This window comes from Triturus cristatus, chromosome 5_1, assembly GCF_964204655.1.
Source record: "Triturus cristatus chromosome 5_1, aTriCri1.1, whole genome shotgun sequence".
Classification (NCBI taxonomy): Eukaryota; Metazoa; Chordata; class Amphibia; order Caudata; family Salamandridae; genus Triturus; species Triturus cristatus.
Genome location: NC_140587.1, coordinates 697,121,829 through 697,140,733, shown reverse-complemented (window position 1 = coordinate 697,140,733; position 18,905 = coordinate 697,121,829). Strand labels below are relative to the sequence as shown.

The window sequence follows — 18,905 nt, the reverse complement described above, 5'->3', positions numbered from 1 at the left end:
TTAGTCCTTCTTGGGCACCAGAAAGTAGTGTGAATAGCAACCACGACTTACTTCTGGGACAGGAACGCCCTCAATGGCTACCTTGGCTAAGAGTGCCGAAACTTCCTGTTGGAGTAGGGCCAGATGATCCTTCGACATGCGATGGTACTGAGGCGGCATGGAAAGAGGGGCAGTCTCGAAGGAGAGGAATAGCCCCTTCGGACTATCTGCAAAACCCACCTGTCTGACGTAATGGTGCACCACTGGGGGAGGTGATGGCGAATCCTGCCTCCCACTGGCGTTTGGTGGCCCTGAAAGGTCAGACTAGGAGGGTTTGGAGGCTGCTGCAGAGGGGGCTGTGGTGGACTGGCACACACGCTGGCCCACAGAACCACAGCGGTGGGTCCCACGTCCCTGGCCGCGCTGGGGCTGAACAGCTTGCGCTGGCCTGTGGCCCTGGAGGGAACGTGGTGGGGCACCCCTTCCGTAGCCACGAAAGGGGTGATAGACAGACTGCGCAGGGCGGGTGGTGGAGAGGCCCAAGGACCTGGCCATAGCTCAAGAGTCCTGAAAGCGCTCTAGCGCGTTGTCTGCCTTGTCGCCGAAAAGGCGACAGCCATCAAAGGGCATGTCCATAAGAGTGGATTGGACATCCCCAGAAAAAACGGTCAACCTCAACCAGGCGTAGCATCGAAGGACTACCAATGTGGAAATCGTCCTGCCTAGTGAGACGGCTGTATCCAGCCCACAGCGGATGGTAAGCTTCGCCTTTCCCCTCAGCAACTGCATGGGAGAGCGCGGCCGGGGCCTCCTCCAGACACTGTGGCAGCACCCGCGCTACCGTATCCCACACAGAGTGGGGTCTAATGGCCCAACAGACATGCGGTGTTTACCGACCGCAGTGCCAAGCTGGACGAAGAAAACACAAAGCTCTCAGGGGTGTGGTGTAGGGAGAGGAAAGTGGGGTCGCCCAGGGCCGGGCAGCGGCATCGGGCAATAATCCTGTCCACAGGAGCCCCTGTGTTGGGCCTGTTGCAGGGACCTCGTGTATAGTGGTGTACCAACTACCCACCTTAGTGCCAAGAACCCCAATCCGACTAGCTACAGTGTCTCATTTGTTCTCCGTACTACAGCAAGCTACCAATGATTAGACAACCCAGAACATGTAACTCTCTCAGAAATCGCGGAAGCAAGCTCACTCTTTCGCTCACTCACTCATACTTGTCCACAACATGAGTAATCAGAGACACGTTATAGTTTAAAATGCTTATTTTAACTAACGTGCTCTAAAATGCAGTACACGTGCCAGTACTATCAGCATAATGCATAAACACAATATAGTCAGCATTGTTCCAATTCCATAGAAAATAAACAGGGATATAATTTTATTGAGCTAGTGGAAAACGGCCTACTGTGCCTTGCCACCCTCCCCGTGCCAGGAACGAGTTTATTATAAAAAAGACGACCTCTGGGCTTTGTCAGGGGGACCCCATACCTCAAAGTCTAGATGCAAAGGTTTACATCTCCGGACAAGCACATCTCTTCTCTCTGGAAAGGTTCTCTCCGAGTGTGTCTAACATGCATGCATGCAAATATTAAAAACACTCGATTTTCAGCAGTGCAGCTGTGTTATCGTGTTGTCTAGGTGCGGGGGCTGACCAGAGCAGAATAACAATGGACATTGTTTTTCCACCGTGAACATCATGTGCAGACGAAAATCACAGAGTACAGCCAGGAACGTGAAACACAGACAGTTCTTATGTGAACATGCACAAGCAGAGTTTTTGCCAAAACAAAGTCTTTTGGTAACGTGCGCAACAGCAGCAACATGGCAGCCAAGTCTGTGCTAACCTATGCTAACCTAGAAATGTCCGCAGTGAATCCAGCAGCCTCACTACAGGCCCGAACCAGGTGCCCAAAAGGACGTCCGTGAGGGCTTCATTAAAAGGCAGCAGGGGCTCCGAAGAGTTCATTGCCGGTTGAAGCCCCTCTGTCAGGAGGTTAGTCCTGACAGCCACCGTAGGTAGCTCATGGTGGAGAGCCTCGGCCAACCTACGCAACAGTACTGCGTATGACGCTACCTCCTCCGTAGCCACGGAGACAACATGCCATGGTCTGGGGAGGTACCCAGACCACTGGGTCCCCCGGGCCTCTCGCCAGTCCGGTTCATAACCTAGCTGGCCAGTTAAAGGGTCCCCGGACCCATCCCAGTCCTCCTCACCCTCCTCTGGCTGCCAATCAGGTCTCAAAGAGCCTGGGTAGAACAGGGGCACAAAAGTACGTGGTGCCGGTGGAGTTGGCTCCGGTGGAGTTGTTCCGAGGTCGATCGGCGCTGATCCGGATCCAGGTCTGGATCCAAGGGGACCCTGCGGTGCCGAGGCCGGAGCCACCGGCGTCGAAGGCCCAGGGCCCCCAGCCGAAGTCTGCGGGGCCCAAAGGCAGGCTAGCGGAGTCGGACTGCCCAAAGATGGCATGCATCGCTTCATAGAAAGCTCGAAGCTGGGTAGGGTCGCTCTGGGTCCCAGGAAGGGAGGGAAGCTTGGAGTCGACCATACGGGCTCCGCAAGTGGAGCTGCAAGAGGGGCACCACCCGCATCCCTCGTCGCGCCGACTGACGGATGGAGAGAAGCTGAAGAGTGACGGTGCTTCTTCTTGTGCCTCGACTTACCTGACCCAGAGTGTGAAGACTTAGAGGAAAAATGGTGGTGGCTCCGCGACCTCCTTAACGACTGGGACCTCGAGCAGCTTTCGGGACTGCTGCCGCAAAGACTTCGGGGCCATGGTCTGGCAGTCGGAGCACGACATGGGGTCGTTATCGCGCTCCAGGCAGTAGAGGCACACGTGGTGGGGATCCGTCACCGACATCAGTCGGTCACAGGAATCACAAGCCTTGAAGCTGGGCATCAATCGTGAACCAGGAGTCGATGGACTCAAAAAATTAAGTCGACAAAAGTGACTGGAGGTACCGCTCTCTCCGGATCTGCGCTTGCTGGCGCGGAAAAAGAAAGTAATGACATCAGCGTGCAAGGGCAGCTTCTAAGTAGCTACCGCGACGTCATCCCGGCAACCACGACAACAAACGCAGAGTCGACCGACGACACCTTCCGACGTGCAGGGGTACTGCTGACGAAAAAACTTTCTGGATCCAGGCTGACGTCTGGGAGCAATTCTAAGGTAAGGAATCTAGGACTAACTGTTTCTTTCAGATGGGGCTTTTTGATGATCATGACTATATGTATGAATACAAACAGTGATTCGGACCAAGCGCAACAGGCTCTATTGTTTGTTTTTGGCAAAGTTTACTATTTTGCACATTAGAAAATTCCCATTATTGTTGATTACTTATGAAAAGGATATATGTCATCATAAACAGTTTCCTATATGAGCCTGGTAACATAGGCATGTAATTGGGTATCCCAAGTGCAACATATTAATTTGCATTTATACGTTACAAGATGGTCGACACTGTTATGTGGCTGTCAAATAGTAGAGCGAAGCCGCTTTCTATGTTTACATGTTGAAAACTCTATTTATTGTTTGCTGTTCCGAGTGCCGTCTCTTCACAGTAGTTTGTTTTGGGAGTGTGTGTATATTTATTCACAGGAAAAACCATAGGTTTCATGGACGTTATAGTTAGCTGCACATTTCACTCATACAAAACCATAGAAATTCGGCCGTTATAGTTAGTTGAGCTAACTATAACTCACGCCCCAGCAATGCACTGCTGATGATGTCACATATTACATCATTCATGACATGGTCAGTGACATCACTTGTGACATCACTGATGACCTCTCAAATGACATCACTGATGACATCATCCAGTGACTGTGTGTTTCTGTAAAGTTTAAATATGTTTTATAAATATATTGGCCAAGGTATATTGAAGAATGAGTGGGTGTATGTGTGTGGATGGAGGATTTAGTAGGTGCGTGACTGACTGTATAAGCTACATGAGTGTCTATATGGGTTATTGATTGGTTGCCTGTGTATTTGTATGGGTGCCTGAGTGTGTGTGTGTGGGTGGGAGGTGTGTGACTTTGTGCATAGATTTTCGATTTAAACTTATTTTTATTGCCATTTTCATATTTCACACATTGTGCATCATACATAATCTTCAGATAGTCACATCAGATTATACATCCAGTAATGGTATTCAGCAACTGTATATACCGATGATTCGTAACCAGGAAGCATGAACAATGTATAGAGATATCATGATATTTATATCCTGTTGTCTCGGGTTCCATTTATGGCATAGAAACTGGGGTGTAACACAGGCATAAACTAGGGGACGGGTATGGAAGAGCATATCCAGTTACACTATTGAGGGTATGCAGCGTCGTATGGGTAAGGCACCTCTGACATTCATGTTTGCCTATCCTAGTTGGTGCGACCGAGAACTGCGATAGTATACCCGATGCTAGGGCTTGTTATGAGCTCGCGTGGTCGGGATTCCGAGAAATCAGCTGGGTAGGGTCTGTGACTGTGTGCGTTGGACTGACAATGTAGATGCGTCGTCTGGTGGGTCCGCCCCCGGGGAGAGCTGCCCAAACTGATACAATAACATGGCCCATTCCATTGATATAGGGTGCTTACGGGTCCCTTTCACCTCCTCCTCCCGTAATGTCTCCTCCTCTGATGCCGCCCATTTGTGCGTAGCTCCCACCCACGCCGCCAACGGTGGGTGACTCTGTGCATAGATGTGCGACTTCTTTATTCACTGGGTGTATGGGTTCAAGACTTCATGTGGAAACAGCTGTATGGGTGGGTGAGTGTGTGTATGGGTGTGTTGGTGAGTGAATGGATATCTCAGTGCTACATGTCCAAGTAACTACATATGTAAAATGCAGTGCATGAGAGAGTTGGAGTATATAAATGACTAGAGAGTCAGTGATTGTGAGAGTGCTGTATGGATGAGTGTGTACTTGTATCAGTGATTGTATAAGAGAGTAAGTATATGTTAGTATCACTATGAATAAGTGAGGTTGTGTGTGTATAACTGTACAGCTGAGTAAATAGAAGTGTGATTGATTCTTTGCATGACTGACTAGATGTGTGAGTAACTCTGGATGAGTGGCGGTGTGAGAGTGTTTGTATATGTGTATGAGTGCCTATAATAGTGTTGCATTGATGAGTCACTGCATGTATGAGTGACTGTATGGGTGAATGAGTGGATGTGTGTGTGTAGACCTAGTCAGTGCGTGCGTACGTAGTAACTGGTATTGGTGTCTCTATTGTTTCGAAAATGGTAGTCTGTAATTTAGAGTGGGTGCATCAAAGGTTTTATTAAGGTATGAGGTGCATCAGATTTTCACGTGGATGATGACATCAGTGATGTCATCAGTGATGTCATTTGAGATGTCATCAGTGATGTCACTGACCAGGTCATGAATGATGTAATATGTGACGTCATCAGCAGTGCATTGCGGGCTGTGAGTAATAGTTAGCTCAACTATAACGGCCGAATTTCTATGGTTTTGCTCGAGTGAAATGTGCAACTAACTATAACGTCCCTGAAACCTACAAATGAGAGCAACAACTAACGCTAATAATAATAATAAAACAGGCGATAAGCTGCGTTAGCAGTAGGAATGTAACATCTGCCTTTTACTGGTGTAAAGTAGGACGACTACCTACAGTGTGAAAGGGAGCCCAGCCCAGAATCACTTCTGAAGACCAACTCATGTCATAGAGCTACTGATCATGCACCTCCCACACCCAAGAAGGCCACAACACCCACTACCACCACCCTCAGGACCTCCCCCCCGGACCATCCCCCCCTACTACCACCGAGGCAGCACCCAACAGGACAGCGAACCTTCCAAAAACTGCATGGCCCTTCAGCCACACAATAGATGAATGTTGCGAGATGTGGCAACCAAACATGTGTGAAAGACGCAAGTCACCCACCAATAATAATACACACAATTCCAAGTGTAGCGGTCATGTGCTGGGCAGACCTCACTATGCAGAGCACAAACCTCTCCGTGTGTACATATACTGCTGGTGCTTGTAGTGTTGTGGACAGTGGACGCAACCATGTTACCTCAGACAGTGGGGAAGATTTCGTTCATGTACCTGTGTCGTCGTCCCCTGTAAGCGGAAGCGCAGTGGGCTGGTCCAACATACGCCACTCCAGCGTAGAAGTGTGAATAAATAGGCCGGGCTCTGGGCGTGGTTCACTTGTGTGAAGGCCAATGCGTCTGCCAGAGCGGCGCCCCTCACTCTGCCACGTGGCTGCCGCCATGACCGAAGGCCTCCTCGACACAGGCCCCCTGCGAACACAGCGGCACAGCACCGCAGAGTTACGTCTGTACACACTACTGCCTTTGATCTACACTGCGGACAGCAGGGCTCACAATTCAGATGGAGTCGCGATTGCAGATGACGCAGTCCAGGAGGCAAGACACATTGCTCCCAGTGCGGGCCGCCCGGACCACGCATCATCGCAGGCTGCGTACACGCTGAGCGCCAGAGGTACCACTAACTCAGTGCACCACAAGTCAACACCACATGGCCTTATTAAGGCAGAAATCATTAGACACACGACATTGCTACCAGTGTGGCCCGCCCGGACCATGCATCATCGCAGGGTGTGCACACGCTGAGTGCTTCAGGTGCCACTAACTCACTGCACCACAAGTCATCACCACGTAGCCTTATTAAGGCAGAATTCATTAGACAAAAGACATTGCTACCAGTGCGGCTCACCCGGACCACGCATCATCGCAGGCTCCGTACACGCTGAATGCTTCTGATGCCACTAACTGTGCAGCTCAACTCAACGCGGCTGTGGGCCCTTGCTGACCGCTGCCTCTGGCCTACACTGCGATCGGTACGGCTCACAATTAAAATTGAGTCTTGATTCATTCATTATAGAGTCCAGTAGGCAACCAACCACAACGTCCCTGAAACCTACACAATATCCTTTTAGTATCCTTGCTTCAAGAACTTTTTTGATATCAATTATAGCTTTAGTACAATGACCAAATTCATCTTGCAAGTCAAAAGGAACACTAAATGGCAGTCTACACTGCGGCCAGCAGAGCTCACAGTTCGAATTCAGTCTTGATTAATTAATTTCAGAGTCCAGTAGGCAACTAACTATAACGTCCCCGAAACTTACACATTTCGACAATGTATTCCATACATATTCCATCTTTTGTTACCTACACTGCGGTTAGCAGAGCTCACAATTTACACTGAGACATGATTTATTAATTGCAGACAAAATTGTACTCTATGTCCTCGGATTTTGTCAAGAGGAAGTGACAAAAAGCATTCCTCGATGTCTGTGCTGACTACTGCCTACCATCTACATTGCAGACTGCAGGGCTCACAATTCAGATCGAGTCGCAATTGCAGATGACGCAGTCCAGTAGGCAAGAGACATTGCTCCCAGTGTGGCCCGCCCGGACCACGCATCATCGCTGGCTGCGCACACGCTGAATGCTTCTAATGCCCCTATCTCAATGCAGCACAACTCATGGACCCTTTATGATACAACATTTTGTGTACAATTTCACATCTGGTGCCCCTACCTCAGTGTACCACAAGTCATGGACCCTTTACGATAGAATCTTTTGTGTATTATTTCACATCTGGTGCCCCTACCTTAGTGCAGCACAAATCATTCACCCTTTATGATTGTATCTTTGTGTCTGATCCAATGATTACTGTTGTACTTGTTGCCAGCACCAACCATTCCCAGAGGGCTGGCTTACACTCACAGCACACGAATCCAGCACAGACGTCACTGGACATGTGACCCTGGTAATAAAAAGGAGTCGAGCGCACGTGCCCGTATCCAGTTCCACTATCTATCTGTGTCTGTGTGTTCATTATTTATGTAACATGCTAGCCCTGGGCCCTACCACATTACATTATGCAACCAACTTACCTTTGACAGTGGGAGAAAACTTTGGTTATGTAACTTTGTCTCGGTCATTGTACAAGTACGAACGTAGAGACTGGATGATTAGACTACTGCAAGGAGAGTGTATAATTAATTTATAAGTGCGTGGGGATTGGCGGAGTGATTGTAGAAGTACAAATGTTGGCGCAGCCTAACTCCGACAACGAGCTTGTCTCTAATTGGCTGCCCTCCATGTCACAAAAACTGAAATTTGGGCTTTGCATGGCCCTGTATTGCTACAGCTGCAATACTCCACTGAATGTGCAATAAACATTCACATCCACACAGATGTGTCATGTCCACCATCTTTCTTGTGTGGAACTATGGATGAATGTAGGGTCAGTGATTCCCCGTGTTGTGGGACTTGGGTCAGAGAGTGACACATTGACGCCTGCTACCCGGGTGACGGCAGCACTACAACAATAACACCCGCATGCCAGTGTTGCAAGATTTTTTAAGCATTCTCTAGCCCAAAGCCAACCAAAAAGTAGCCCAAAGTAGCCCAATATTGCTACTTTAAGGAAGGAGGGGCAGGGACATCGTCAAGCAGGCGGTGAATGCGTTGGAATTGATGTTGCAGCAGGCTGTCAAGTAAATATTTGTCTAATAAAGCGCTTTACCATACTACTTTGCTGGAGCGCTGTATATATATTTATAATCTGGCAACAAGCACAAACCAAAATTTTACAGCAAAACCGGGAAAAATATAGCCCAATTGTGCGTGATCTAGCCCAATATGGCAACAGTGCCGCATCAGTTGATTCCTCATACAGCTCACGATGGAGCCACGCCCATAGTTCCGGAGTCATTCTTCACAGCCTCACGCAGGACTGGCATACGCCAGGTCAGCCCACTCTACTTACGCTTACAGGAAGGACAACAACGCTACATGGCCCAGATTTTCATTGCAGTGATCTGATGGTCACACCCTAGTTGTCAGTACGCCACAGCCACTACCTCACGGCTAGTATACGCCCACACCACACCCATCCAGCACAGGCGTTGCAAGGACACGTGACCCTGCCAATAAAAAAGACCGGACGCACGTGCTCTACGTCATTTTAGAGTTGCTTGCACCGCGGCCGGCACAGGCACACCGGCATGGGACGATGACTTTCGGTCCACTGAGGTACGGGTACCGTAACTGCTGAGCGGGTGTGCAGCCTGCGGTGATGGCTCGTCCCGGCTGTCTGGACAGCTCAGGTCTTGTGTGCCCTGCTGGACCACAGTGTAGGCCTGAGCCATCAGACAGCGCAGGCCTACCGCCACGTGGCGTCACCTCGCTGGTCACTGAGTTAGTGGCACCGCAAGGGCTGAGCCGGTGTGCAACCTGCGATGATGGCGGGTGCACTGGTATGTCCTTTGCCATGGTAAAATCAAGACGCAGCACAAAATGTGAGACCTGGTGGCCTGCGGAGCAGGGCTGCATGATGTGGAGGGTGCCCTGTCCGCGTAAAGGTGAGCAGTGAGGCCTGGGTGCGCAGGCGCGGGCAGACACCTCTGGGCGGAGGGAGTGGATAGGGTGCAGCAGCCTGGGTGGGCAGGGTCAGGCAGAGACCTCTGGGCGATGGGAGAGGACGATGTGCAGCAGCCTAGATGCACAAATGCGGAACAGCGATTTAGGCGTGCGCAGTCGTATATACTCTGTCATTACTAATTCTGTACTATGTTTCAGATGTGGGTGCTTGAGGGCTCCACTAGGTGCTGGCACATTGTTGGAGACGCAGCGGTGGCGTAAAGGTGAGCTGTGAGGGTTTTGTCAACAGTATGGGCACTAACTGTCCCTCTTCATCTCTTCCTTTCTCTCCTTCACACTCTTTCTCTCTCTCTTCCTCTCACACTGTTTCTCTCTTTCTCTCTCTTCCTCACACTCTTTCTCTCTCTCTCTTCCTCTCCCCCACTGTTTCTCTCTCTATTCGTCTCTCACTCTCTCTGTCTTCCTCTCACTCTTTCCTTCTTTTTCTCTGTCTTCCTCTCACTCACTCTTTCTTTCTGTCTCTATCTCTCTTTCCATCTCCTTTGGACGCATGATGCACAATCTTATCTTGCTTTTTATCTAACAGGCTGTGATTCACAAATTGAGGCCCCCCCCCCCAACACGGAACTCCCGCCACTCAGTGCCACCAGAGCTGAACTTGTGTGGAACCTGGGATGATGCGTGGCCATCCTGACAATCAACACCCACTTTAAATTGTGCGCTCTGCTTTACCGCGAGTATGCAACGCCTGAGAAGGTTGCTTCGGCATGTGGTGGACCCTTTACACACACGGCGGTGGCGGAAGGTGAGCGGAGAGGCTTCTTTCCGCAGCAGCGGGCAGTCACCTCTGGGCGGTGGGAGTGGATAGTGTGCAGCAAACTGGGCGCATAAGAGCGCACAGACACCTCTGACCAGTGGGAGTGGATGGGGTGCAGCAGCCCAAGTGCGCAGCGGCGAAACAGATAATTAGGCGTGTGCAGTTGTATGCAATTACTAATTCTATACTATATTTTAGATGACTAAACTTGAGGGTGCACTATGTCCCGGTACGTGGTTGAAGACACACCGGTGGCAGAAAGGTGAGCTGGGAAGATTTTCTCCAGTGTCAACACTTCCTCTCCCTCTCCCCCTTTCTCTCTCTCACACTTTCTCTCTTGCTCTGGCTTCCTCTTTCTCACTCTCTCTCTCCCCCTCACTCTTTTTCTCTCTTCCTTTCTCTTTTTCTCTCTTCCTCTCTCTCACTATTCCTCTCTCTTCCTCTCTCACTCTTCCTCTCTCTTCCTCTCACTCTCTTTCTCTCTCTTCCTCTCTCTCTCTCACTCTTTCTCTCTCTTCCTCTCTCTCACTCTTCCTCTCTCTCTTTCTCTCTCTTCCTCTCTCTCACTCTTTCTCTCTCTCTCACTCTTTCTCTCTCTTCCTCTCTCTCTCTTTCTCTCTCACTCTCTCTTCCTCTCACTCCCACTGTTTCTCTCTTTCTCACTCTCTTCCTCTCACTCTTTCTTTCTTTATTCCTCTGTCTTCCTCTCACTCTCTTTCTCTCTCTCTCTCCTTTGATGGACGCATGACGCACAATCTTATCTTGCTTTTTATCTAACAGGCAGTGATTCACAAATGGACGCCCCCACCCCCACACCACCACAGCTGAACGCGTGTAGAACCTGCGATGATGCGTGGCCATCCTGACAACGCCTGAGAAAGTTGCTTTGGCACATGGTGGACCCTCTTACACACACGCCGGTGGCGGAAGGTGAGCAGAGAGGTTTCTTTCCGCAGCAGCGGGCAGTCACCTCTGGGCGGTGGGAGTGGATAGTGTGCAGCAGCCTGGGCGCACAAGAGTGCACAGACACCTCAGAGCAGAGGGATTGGATGGGCTGTAGCAGCCTGAGTGCAGAGTGAAATAGGCGTGTGCAGTTGTATGTACTGTGCAATTACTAATTCTATACTATCTTTCAGATGACTAAACTTGAGGGTGCACTATGTCCCGGCACGTGGATGGAGACACACCGGTGGCACAAAGGTGAGCTGAGAAGATTTTCTCCAGTGTCAACACTACCTCTCCCTCTTCATCTCTTCCTTTCTCTCTCTCACACTTTCTCTCTTTCTCTGTCTCTTACTCTCTCATACTTTCTTTTTCTTTCTCTCTCTCTCTCTTTGTCTTCCTCTCTCTCTCTCTCTCTCTCTCTCTCTCACTCTTTCTGTCTTCCTCTCACTCTCTCCTCCTCCTCTCTCTCGGTCTCTTCCTCTCTCTCTCTATTTCTCTCTCTATTCCTCTTCCTCTCTCTCACTCTTTCTCTCTGTCTTCTCCTTTCACAGTTTCTCTCTTCCTTTTATCTCACTCTTTCTCTGTCATCCTCTCTCTCAATCTTTTTGTTTCTCTCTCTCTCCCTCTTTTTTTTTTGTTTTTAAACCTTTTATTTATGATTTTGGTCATAAAACATAACCGTACAGCTTGACATCCATATGACAGTTACAGTAGATCGGAATGTCATTCTATATACAATCTTCTTATTTGCATGACAATGAACATGTCAAACATATAGTGCTCAAGGCTGCCATCAACACAGAACCATACACAATACATTGATAACCTAAAGAATACTGATAAGGCTTAGGAGTCCATCATCAATCAATAGCAGAGCTGAACATTGTTACCATATCCCCACACTACCACAAGAGGGGAGCACCACCCGTCTTGAAGGGCATTGCCAGGGCTCCAGAGGAATCCACGCACTTCTCACATCAGTTATGAGCCACCTGCAGTAGATAAGTCTATGCCCCTCACCCCCTGGTGGAGGAGGAAGGTCTGAAGCGGACCCCAGATGCCCCTGGGTCGGGAGGCAAGCGGCTGTGTCTCAGCATAGACCGACATTTGTTCCTGACAGTATAAAATATCTGTTAACCACTCTTTAAACTTTGGGGCTCGTGCTATGCCCCACCGGCAAGCCACCCTGCGCTTGGCCAGCAGCAAAGCTACCGCACTAAGTTTCCTGTACTTATTGGGTATTTGTGCAGTGTAGCCCAGCAGCGCTATCAGTGGATCCCTCATCAGTGTACTATCTATAATTTTTTCGAGGGCCTCATAGACCTGCATCCAAAACTTCCACACCGCCGGGCATTCCCACGCCAAATGCAGAAATCCCGCCCCAGTCCGGCCACACCTTTCACACGTATCATTATCGGACAACTTCAATCTGCATTTTTTGGCAGGTGTATAATATAGACGCTGCAAGAATCTATAATGTATCACTTTCAATCTACAGCTGGCAGAAATATGCCTAGTTTGTGTGCAGCAATACAAACATTGTTCGTCCGTCACTTCCCGTCCCAACTCCTCACTCCAAGATTTACGTACCAGGCTACTGACACCCTTTTGCTGTGTCCGTATGCACAGATATATACCCGATACCAGATGTTTACCATCCGAAGAAGTTAGCATGAAGTGTAACGGGACAAAATTCTTCGGTTCTCAAGGGAATTTAGGAAGAACCGCCCTCATCCCCTGCCGCAGTCGCACATGTAAAAATACATCTAATGGCGTAGGCTGCACTGCTTGGAACATGTGCTCGAGAGATCGGAACATACCTTTGTGGAATAGGTCCCCCCAGGTAGCGATATGTAGTCGCAGGCACATATTGTGAAATCCTTTTTCCTGCAATAACGCCATATTTGGGTGATACTCTAGCGGGAGACGCGTTGAGTACAACAAAGGGGACGACTGGAGGAGACCTACCATGCACCTCCACGCTGTGAGAAGTTGGCCTGATATAGGATGTCACTAATTCTAGTGTACACCTTGTATCAGTCCAAACAACCCTTATGGTGATTGGTTGTAAAGTCAACCTTATAGACCAGCTAACCTAGTGGTAGCATGGACAAGAGCAGTCTTAGGCTAAACTCTGAATGGCATGTGAAGCCAGCTGTTTTACCATTTGTAATCCCTTGAATACCAAATGAAAGGACACCACAACAGATATATATAAAAATAGAATGTATTTATTCTAGTCAAACCCTCAGCACTCTTTATGAGATTCGAGGTAAGTACAACACAGTCTTATTTAAGCATACATTAAGTCACACAGGTAAGTAATACAATTAGGCCCTAGGGGCCACGTAAACCATATACTAAGTAAGTGGTATAAGAACCACTGTCACGAACACAGGATAGGCCTAGGCCTAGGGAATCGCTAGGGCTACACTATACTACCAAAGGTTAGGAAGTGGGAGGCCCACGGGATTAAGGTGCAGAGTGGAAACACTCACGGGTAATGCGTAAAAGTCTATAGAAATAGTAGTTATTAGAAATTAACAGTTTTAGGACACTTCTGGAGTAACTAGGAAGTCGAGACTTGGAAACTAGACCCTAGGATAGTCAATACCCTTGTGAGCACCGGAGTACTCAAGTTACCTAGCCCACGGGCTGCGGGTGCATAGGTGTGAACTCTCGTCGGGTTTCGTCGTTGACTCCTATGGATGCCTGAAGGAAAGTTGCTGACAGGCAGTCAGTGAAGAGTGTCCGGTGGATCCCAAGGATGGGATCAAGAAGGAAGGATACCTGCAAGCAGAAGGGACAGAGTCTAGGTCACCAGCCAGGAGCCGGGAAGGAACCAGGAAGGAACCAGGCAATGTCGTGTAGATGCAGGTGAAGAGGTGAAGCTTGTCGCAGCAGCCACGGGTACCATGAGGCGTCTAGGACGACCAGGACCAGGAGACGGGTACCAGGAGGCGTCGAGGACGACCAGGAGACGAGCTGTCCCACGAAGGCTCTTGCTGTCGGCGGCGTCGAAGTCGAGCTAGGACCCAACAAGCCTTGGCAAGCGGAACCCACGCAGGATGGAGGACTTGCTTCTGGTGCAGACCAGGAAGGTCTGGGGTGCTTCTCTTTCACAGAGGAGCGGGTGCCAGTCTGGAGGAGCCGGACCAGCAAGATGAAAACAAAGGTTCGTCGTCGCTGAGGCTACTGGCCAACGGGCCAGCAACCGGACAACACGTCGAGCAACTCAGGTGCAGAAGGGCCCCACGCAGAACACGTGAAGTGTGGGGAGCTGATCTTCTTTGCAGATGGTGCTCGGGATTGGGGCTTCTCAATTCCCCAAGCACAGCCTCGAGGAAGCCTCAGAAGTCGCGCTAGTCAGTTACTAGCCACTTTTCCCAAGTCGCCGGTCCCACGTCCCTCGTCGCCTCCACGGGTCTCAGCTTCGCTGCAGATGTGGATCTGGGTCAGAGGTGTCTGGAAGTCTCGGCGCTGGTCAGTCTCTGCAGTCGTCCCTCGTAGGATCAGTCGCAAAGCAAGCAGCGGTCGCTGGATGGTGCCTGGTTGCCCAGGGTGGTCACTCCTTGGCCACAAGGGAGATTTCTTCAGTCTTCTTCCTGAGGTCGAATGTCGAAGGTCCAGAGTTTCTGTTCAAGTTGCAGATTCAGGTTAATCTAATTTAGCAGGGCTCAGCTACCTACTGATATACTGGGCTAGTGGGCTGGGCTACCTGCAAGGTCCCTCCTATGGGTGGGACCAGGAAGGGGAGTGGCTACACCCCCTTTCCTTTGTCCAGTTTCGCACCAGAGCTGGGGCTGGAGTGCCCCAGCACCGGTTTGAACTGGACTATGCATGGAGCACCTTGTGTGCCCCAGGCATGTCTCATTCCTTTCAGCCCTCCCTGCCCCAATACACTAAAGTCTGTCTGGGGAGGTGCTAGCACCTCCCCAAGCAGGAAACCTATTATCCAGGCCTCCCTGGCTGGGAGGGCTCCCAGCTGCAGGAGGTCAGACTCGTGTCTGTGGCAGCAGCATCCATTTTGTGATGAGGAGGGTTTGGTGAGAGTTAAACAGCAAAGTAGGATTTTAACAGGTCTCTCCCTCTAGAAGGGAGGAATAATATCCTCATCACCAGAAATGGTATGGGGGTATTATTCCAAAGTGTTAGACACCTTACACAACATGTTTTGATAAAACCAAACCATAGTTACCATAACCGTTTAAGATTATAAGGTACTTTAAGAGCATATGGTAGGCGAAAGCTGCAGACAGGCTCAGCTCATGCTAGAGCACCATCTCACATGTTACCAAGCACTCTGCCTCCAGGATTGTTAAGGCCTGCCATAGGAGTGGCTGATAGGTACACATGTGTCTATATATAAGGTAGGTATAGGAATACTACACCTAAGCAAGGGGTGATTACACGACCTTGCCCCAGCTGAGTGATCAGCCAGTTGTGTCATAATGGTAGGCCAGGCCAGGGGTGGCATAATACATGCTGCAGCCCCTGGTAGGCCTAGGGTACACCTATGCCCTGGGTACCTAGAGTACACTGTACAGGGTCCAATAAGGTGATCCTTACCAATTGGGTATGTACCTAGGGTACATGGAGTCCATTTTAAAGAGAGAGCAGACAGCCTGAGACCCTGAATGGCAGGATCTCAGGCCAACTAAGTCGAAAAAACAGCTAAACACTAGGCAAAAAGTTGGGGGTAACCATAGTCAGATATTCACCTTCCTACACACGCGTCTACCGTGCTGGTGACCGTTGTGGGTGGTGTCCCGCGCGCGCTGGCAGGTTCATGAATAAGGCCATTTAGTGGAATAGGATGTGCAAGCCAATCTTCAGTAGCCACTTGTGGCATATAAGCTGTAGGCCGCATCCAATGGTATGCGTAATGAGCTTACGCACTTACATAGTACACCTCAAAATCTGGTATATCAAAACCTCCTTGGTTTTATGGCTTCGTAAGTACGGACCATTGAAGTCGTGACTGTTTACCTCCCCAGAGTAAACAAATCAGTTCAGTACGCAGGGTTAAAAAAAGAACGGCCCAGGATGGTAGGGAATATTGAGGAACAAGTAAAGGAATTGGGGAAGTACTATCATTTTAATCAGGGAAGCTCTACCTGCAAATGATAAGGGCAATGATATCCAACGTGTGACATTGCTGGCCAATCGTGTGATGGCCGCCCCATAATTCAGTCGTAGAGTGTCTCCCTTATCTCGAGTCACCTGTATGCAGAGATATCGGAGGTCAGAGTCGCACCACTCGAGCGGGAAGTCCGGCTGGAACCTAGGAACCGCAGGTGTAAGAGGAAATATCTGCGACTTCCCCCAATTGATATTGACACCGGACATTCTGCCAAAGACGAGAAATTCCCTTAACAAGGGATTTATATATTGTGTTGGGGATCCCTAACATATAATGTGACATCGTCAGCGTACAGTGATATAAGAAGCTGACAGCACTGAAACGCCTTATCCTGATGTTTCTGGCGTAGCAGACATGCTAGCGGTTCAATCGCTATAGCGAGCAGTAGTGGAGATAAAGGGCACCCCTGCCTGGTGCCCCTCGATATGCAAAATGCAGGGGATATGTGACCATTTATCAACACCTTAGCAGTGGGTTGATGATACAACAATTGTATCCAGGAAATAAATAACTTGGGGAAACCCATCCTCTGTAACACACCGAATAAATAGTCCCAACTCCACAGAATCGAAGGCCTTGGTGGCATCTAAAAATACGGCAGCGAGTGGGAATTCCGGTGCCACAGTCTGTATCAGGGAAAACAAAGTGCATAAATTGTGGGTAGTGGACCGACCAGGGACAAAGCCGGACTGGTCAGGGAGAACAAGCTTGTCCATCAGAAGCGACAAGCGATTAGCCAAAACCTTGGCTAAAATCTTGGTATCGCAATTTATGAGTGATAAGGGCCTGAAGGAATCACAGGAGCTGCGAAATTTGCCCGGTTTCAAGAGTGATGTTATCAGTACTTCCCTCATCGAGGGCGGGAGTATCCCGACTTCCAGGGATTCCTCGAAGACTTCTTTAAGTACCGGCGCCATAATGTCTATGTAACTTTTATAAAATTCAGCGGGCAGGCCACCCAAGCCAGACGCTTTCCCGTTCTGCAAAGACATGATTGCATCCCTAATCTCGTCAATCTCTAACGGTGCACTCAGGAATTCCCTATGCGCATCACTAAGCCAACATAACGCAACATTCCCCCATAAATACATCCAGGGCCACCGTGCCCTGGCACTGTGAGGTATGTAATGTAGCATAGTGTGAGGTGACTGCTTCAAGGATTCCAATAGTATCTTGACAGAGCATACCCTCAGGCCTCTCTATTTCTAATACATGCGTGTTGAATCGCAGGCACCGCGTAATTTCGGCTAAAGCCTTCCCAGGACGCTCTCCCTCGCCATACCTGCGAGCCACCCAATAACGCCCTTTGAACTTAACCTCCCTGGCAGCAGTGTCTTCATACTCAGATAGTTTTTCCCTGAAATCTTTTTGTATTTGACCCGTTTCTCCACGCACCATTCGTTCTTCCAGCCCCTTAAGGTCCCGCTCGAGATTCTCAAGTGTGTGTTGTATGTCACGTAAGACACAGAAACTTTTTGAAATACTGTACCCCCGGATGGTGGCCTTAAATGCCTCCCAAATAACCTACACACTATCTACTGAACCTTTGTTCCGAAGAAAAAAACCGCGTATTTCTTCCCCAAGCTCGGATTGAAAAACTGGGTCTAGCAGGGCGTTCGGCTGCATCCGCCAAATAGGTCTGGGCGTGTCGTAGCCAGGCGGGGCAAGCGTAAGTTGCACAGGGCAGTGGTCTGAGTAGGTTCTGGCAAGGTGTGTGACATTGCGAATGCCAGATCCCAACCCCCTCGATAGCAAGCAGTAGTCAAGCCTATCCCATGTCCCAGTGCATGAGGTAAAATGAGTCCCTTCCAGCACCTGTGGATGGGTGTGGCGCCACCCGTATATTAAACCACCCTTATCCATAATGCCCTGTAGTACCTCCTGAGACCTATTATAATGATATGCGGCAGCATTGGACCTGTCCTTCTCAGGATTCAAGGCAACATTGAAGTCTCCTCCCCAGATAATGTGAGTAGATCCCAGAGCTACGATTTTCCCCCACAGGTTAGTAAAGAACTCAGGCATATCGACATTGGGGCCATAGCAATTTGCGATCGTTACCCGCCCAATCTCTCCCATGCAACGACATATCTCCCCTGTGGGTCCTCCATTGTGCCAGCCAGTACCAAGGGCATCTGTTTTTTAACCAGTATGGCTGTACCACGTGCGTAGGAGGAGTAGGAAGTAAAGACTCTGGCACTCACCCATTTACAAGCAAAGGTATTAGGGGATCGTGGATTTATGTGCGTTTCTTGTAGCATTGCCACTTGAACCCGCTGCCTGTCCAGATAGGCCAATATCTGTCTGCATTTTCTGGGATCATTCAGCCCTCTAACATTCCAGGATAGTATCCTCAAGACCGAATCATTCTCCTGTTCTGCCATAGAACCCTATTCCACAATATCGGCAAACCTGCAGCATTAAGTAATACAACATACGTCTAGGACATGTGTCATTTGTTCCTGTTACATAACAGATTCCAGTTTTGTCAAAGCTGTAAATTGCCCCTTCCCACCTTACCCCCACCCACTGAAGCATCCCAACTATGCCAGTGTCAATCAACCCTCCCCCCCCCCCACCCCAACAACCAAAACCCAGTCAAACATGCTCATCATTACAGACCCAA

The 18,905-nt window shown here is 49.5% G+C and overlaps 1 protein-coding gene across 3 annotated transcripts in view; it reads right to left on the bottom strand.

Annotated features, from left to right (window-relative positions):
* PRKDC (protein kinase, DNA-activated, catalytic subunit) overlaps nucleotides 1-18,905 on the bottom strand; it is a 2,754,228-nt gene that overhangs the window by 1,715,792 nt on the left and 1,019,531 nt on the right. The gene's annotated exons all lie outside the window — the stretch shown is intronic.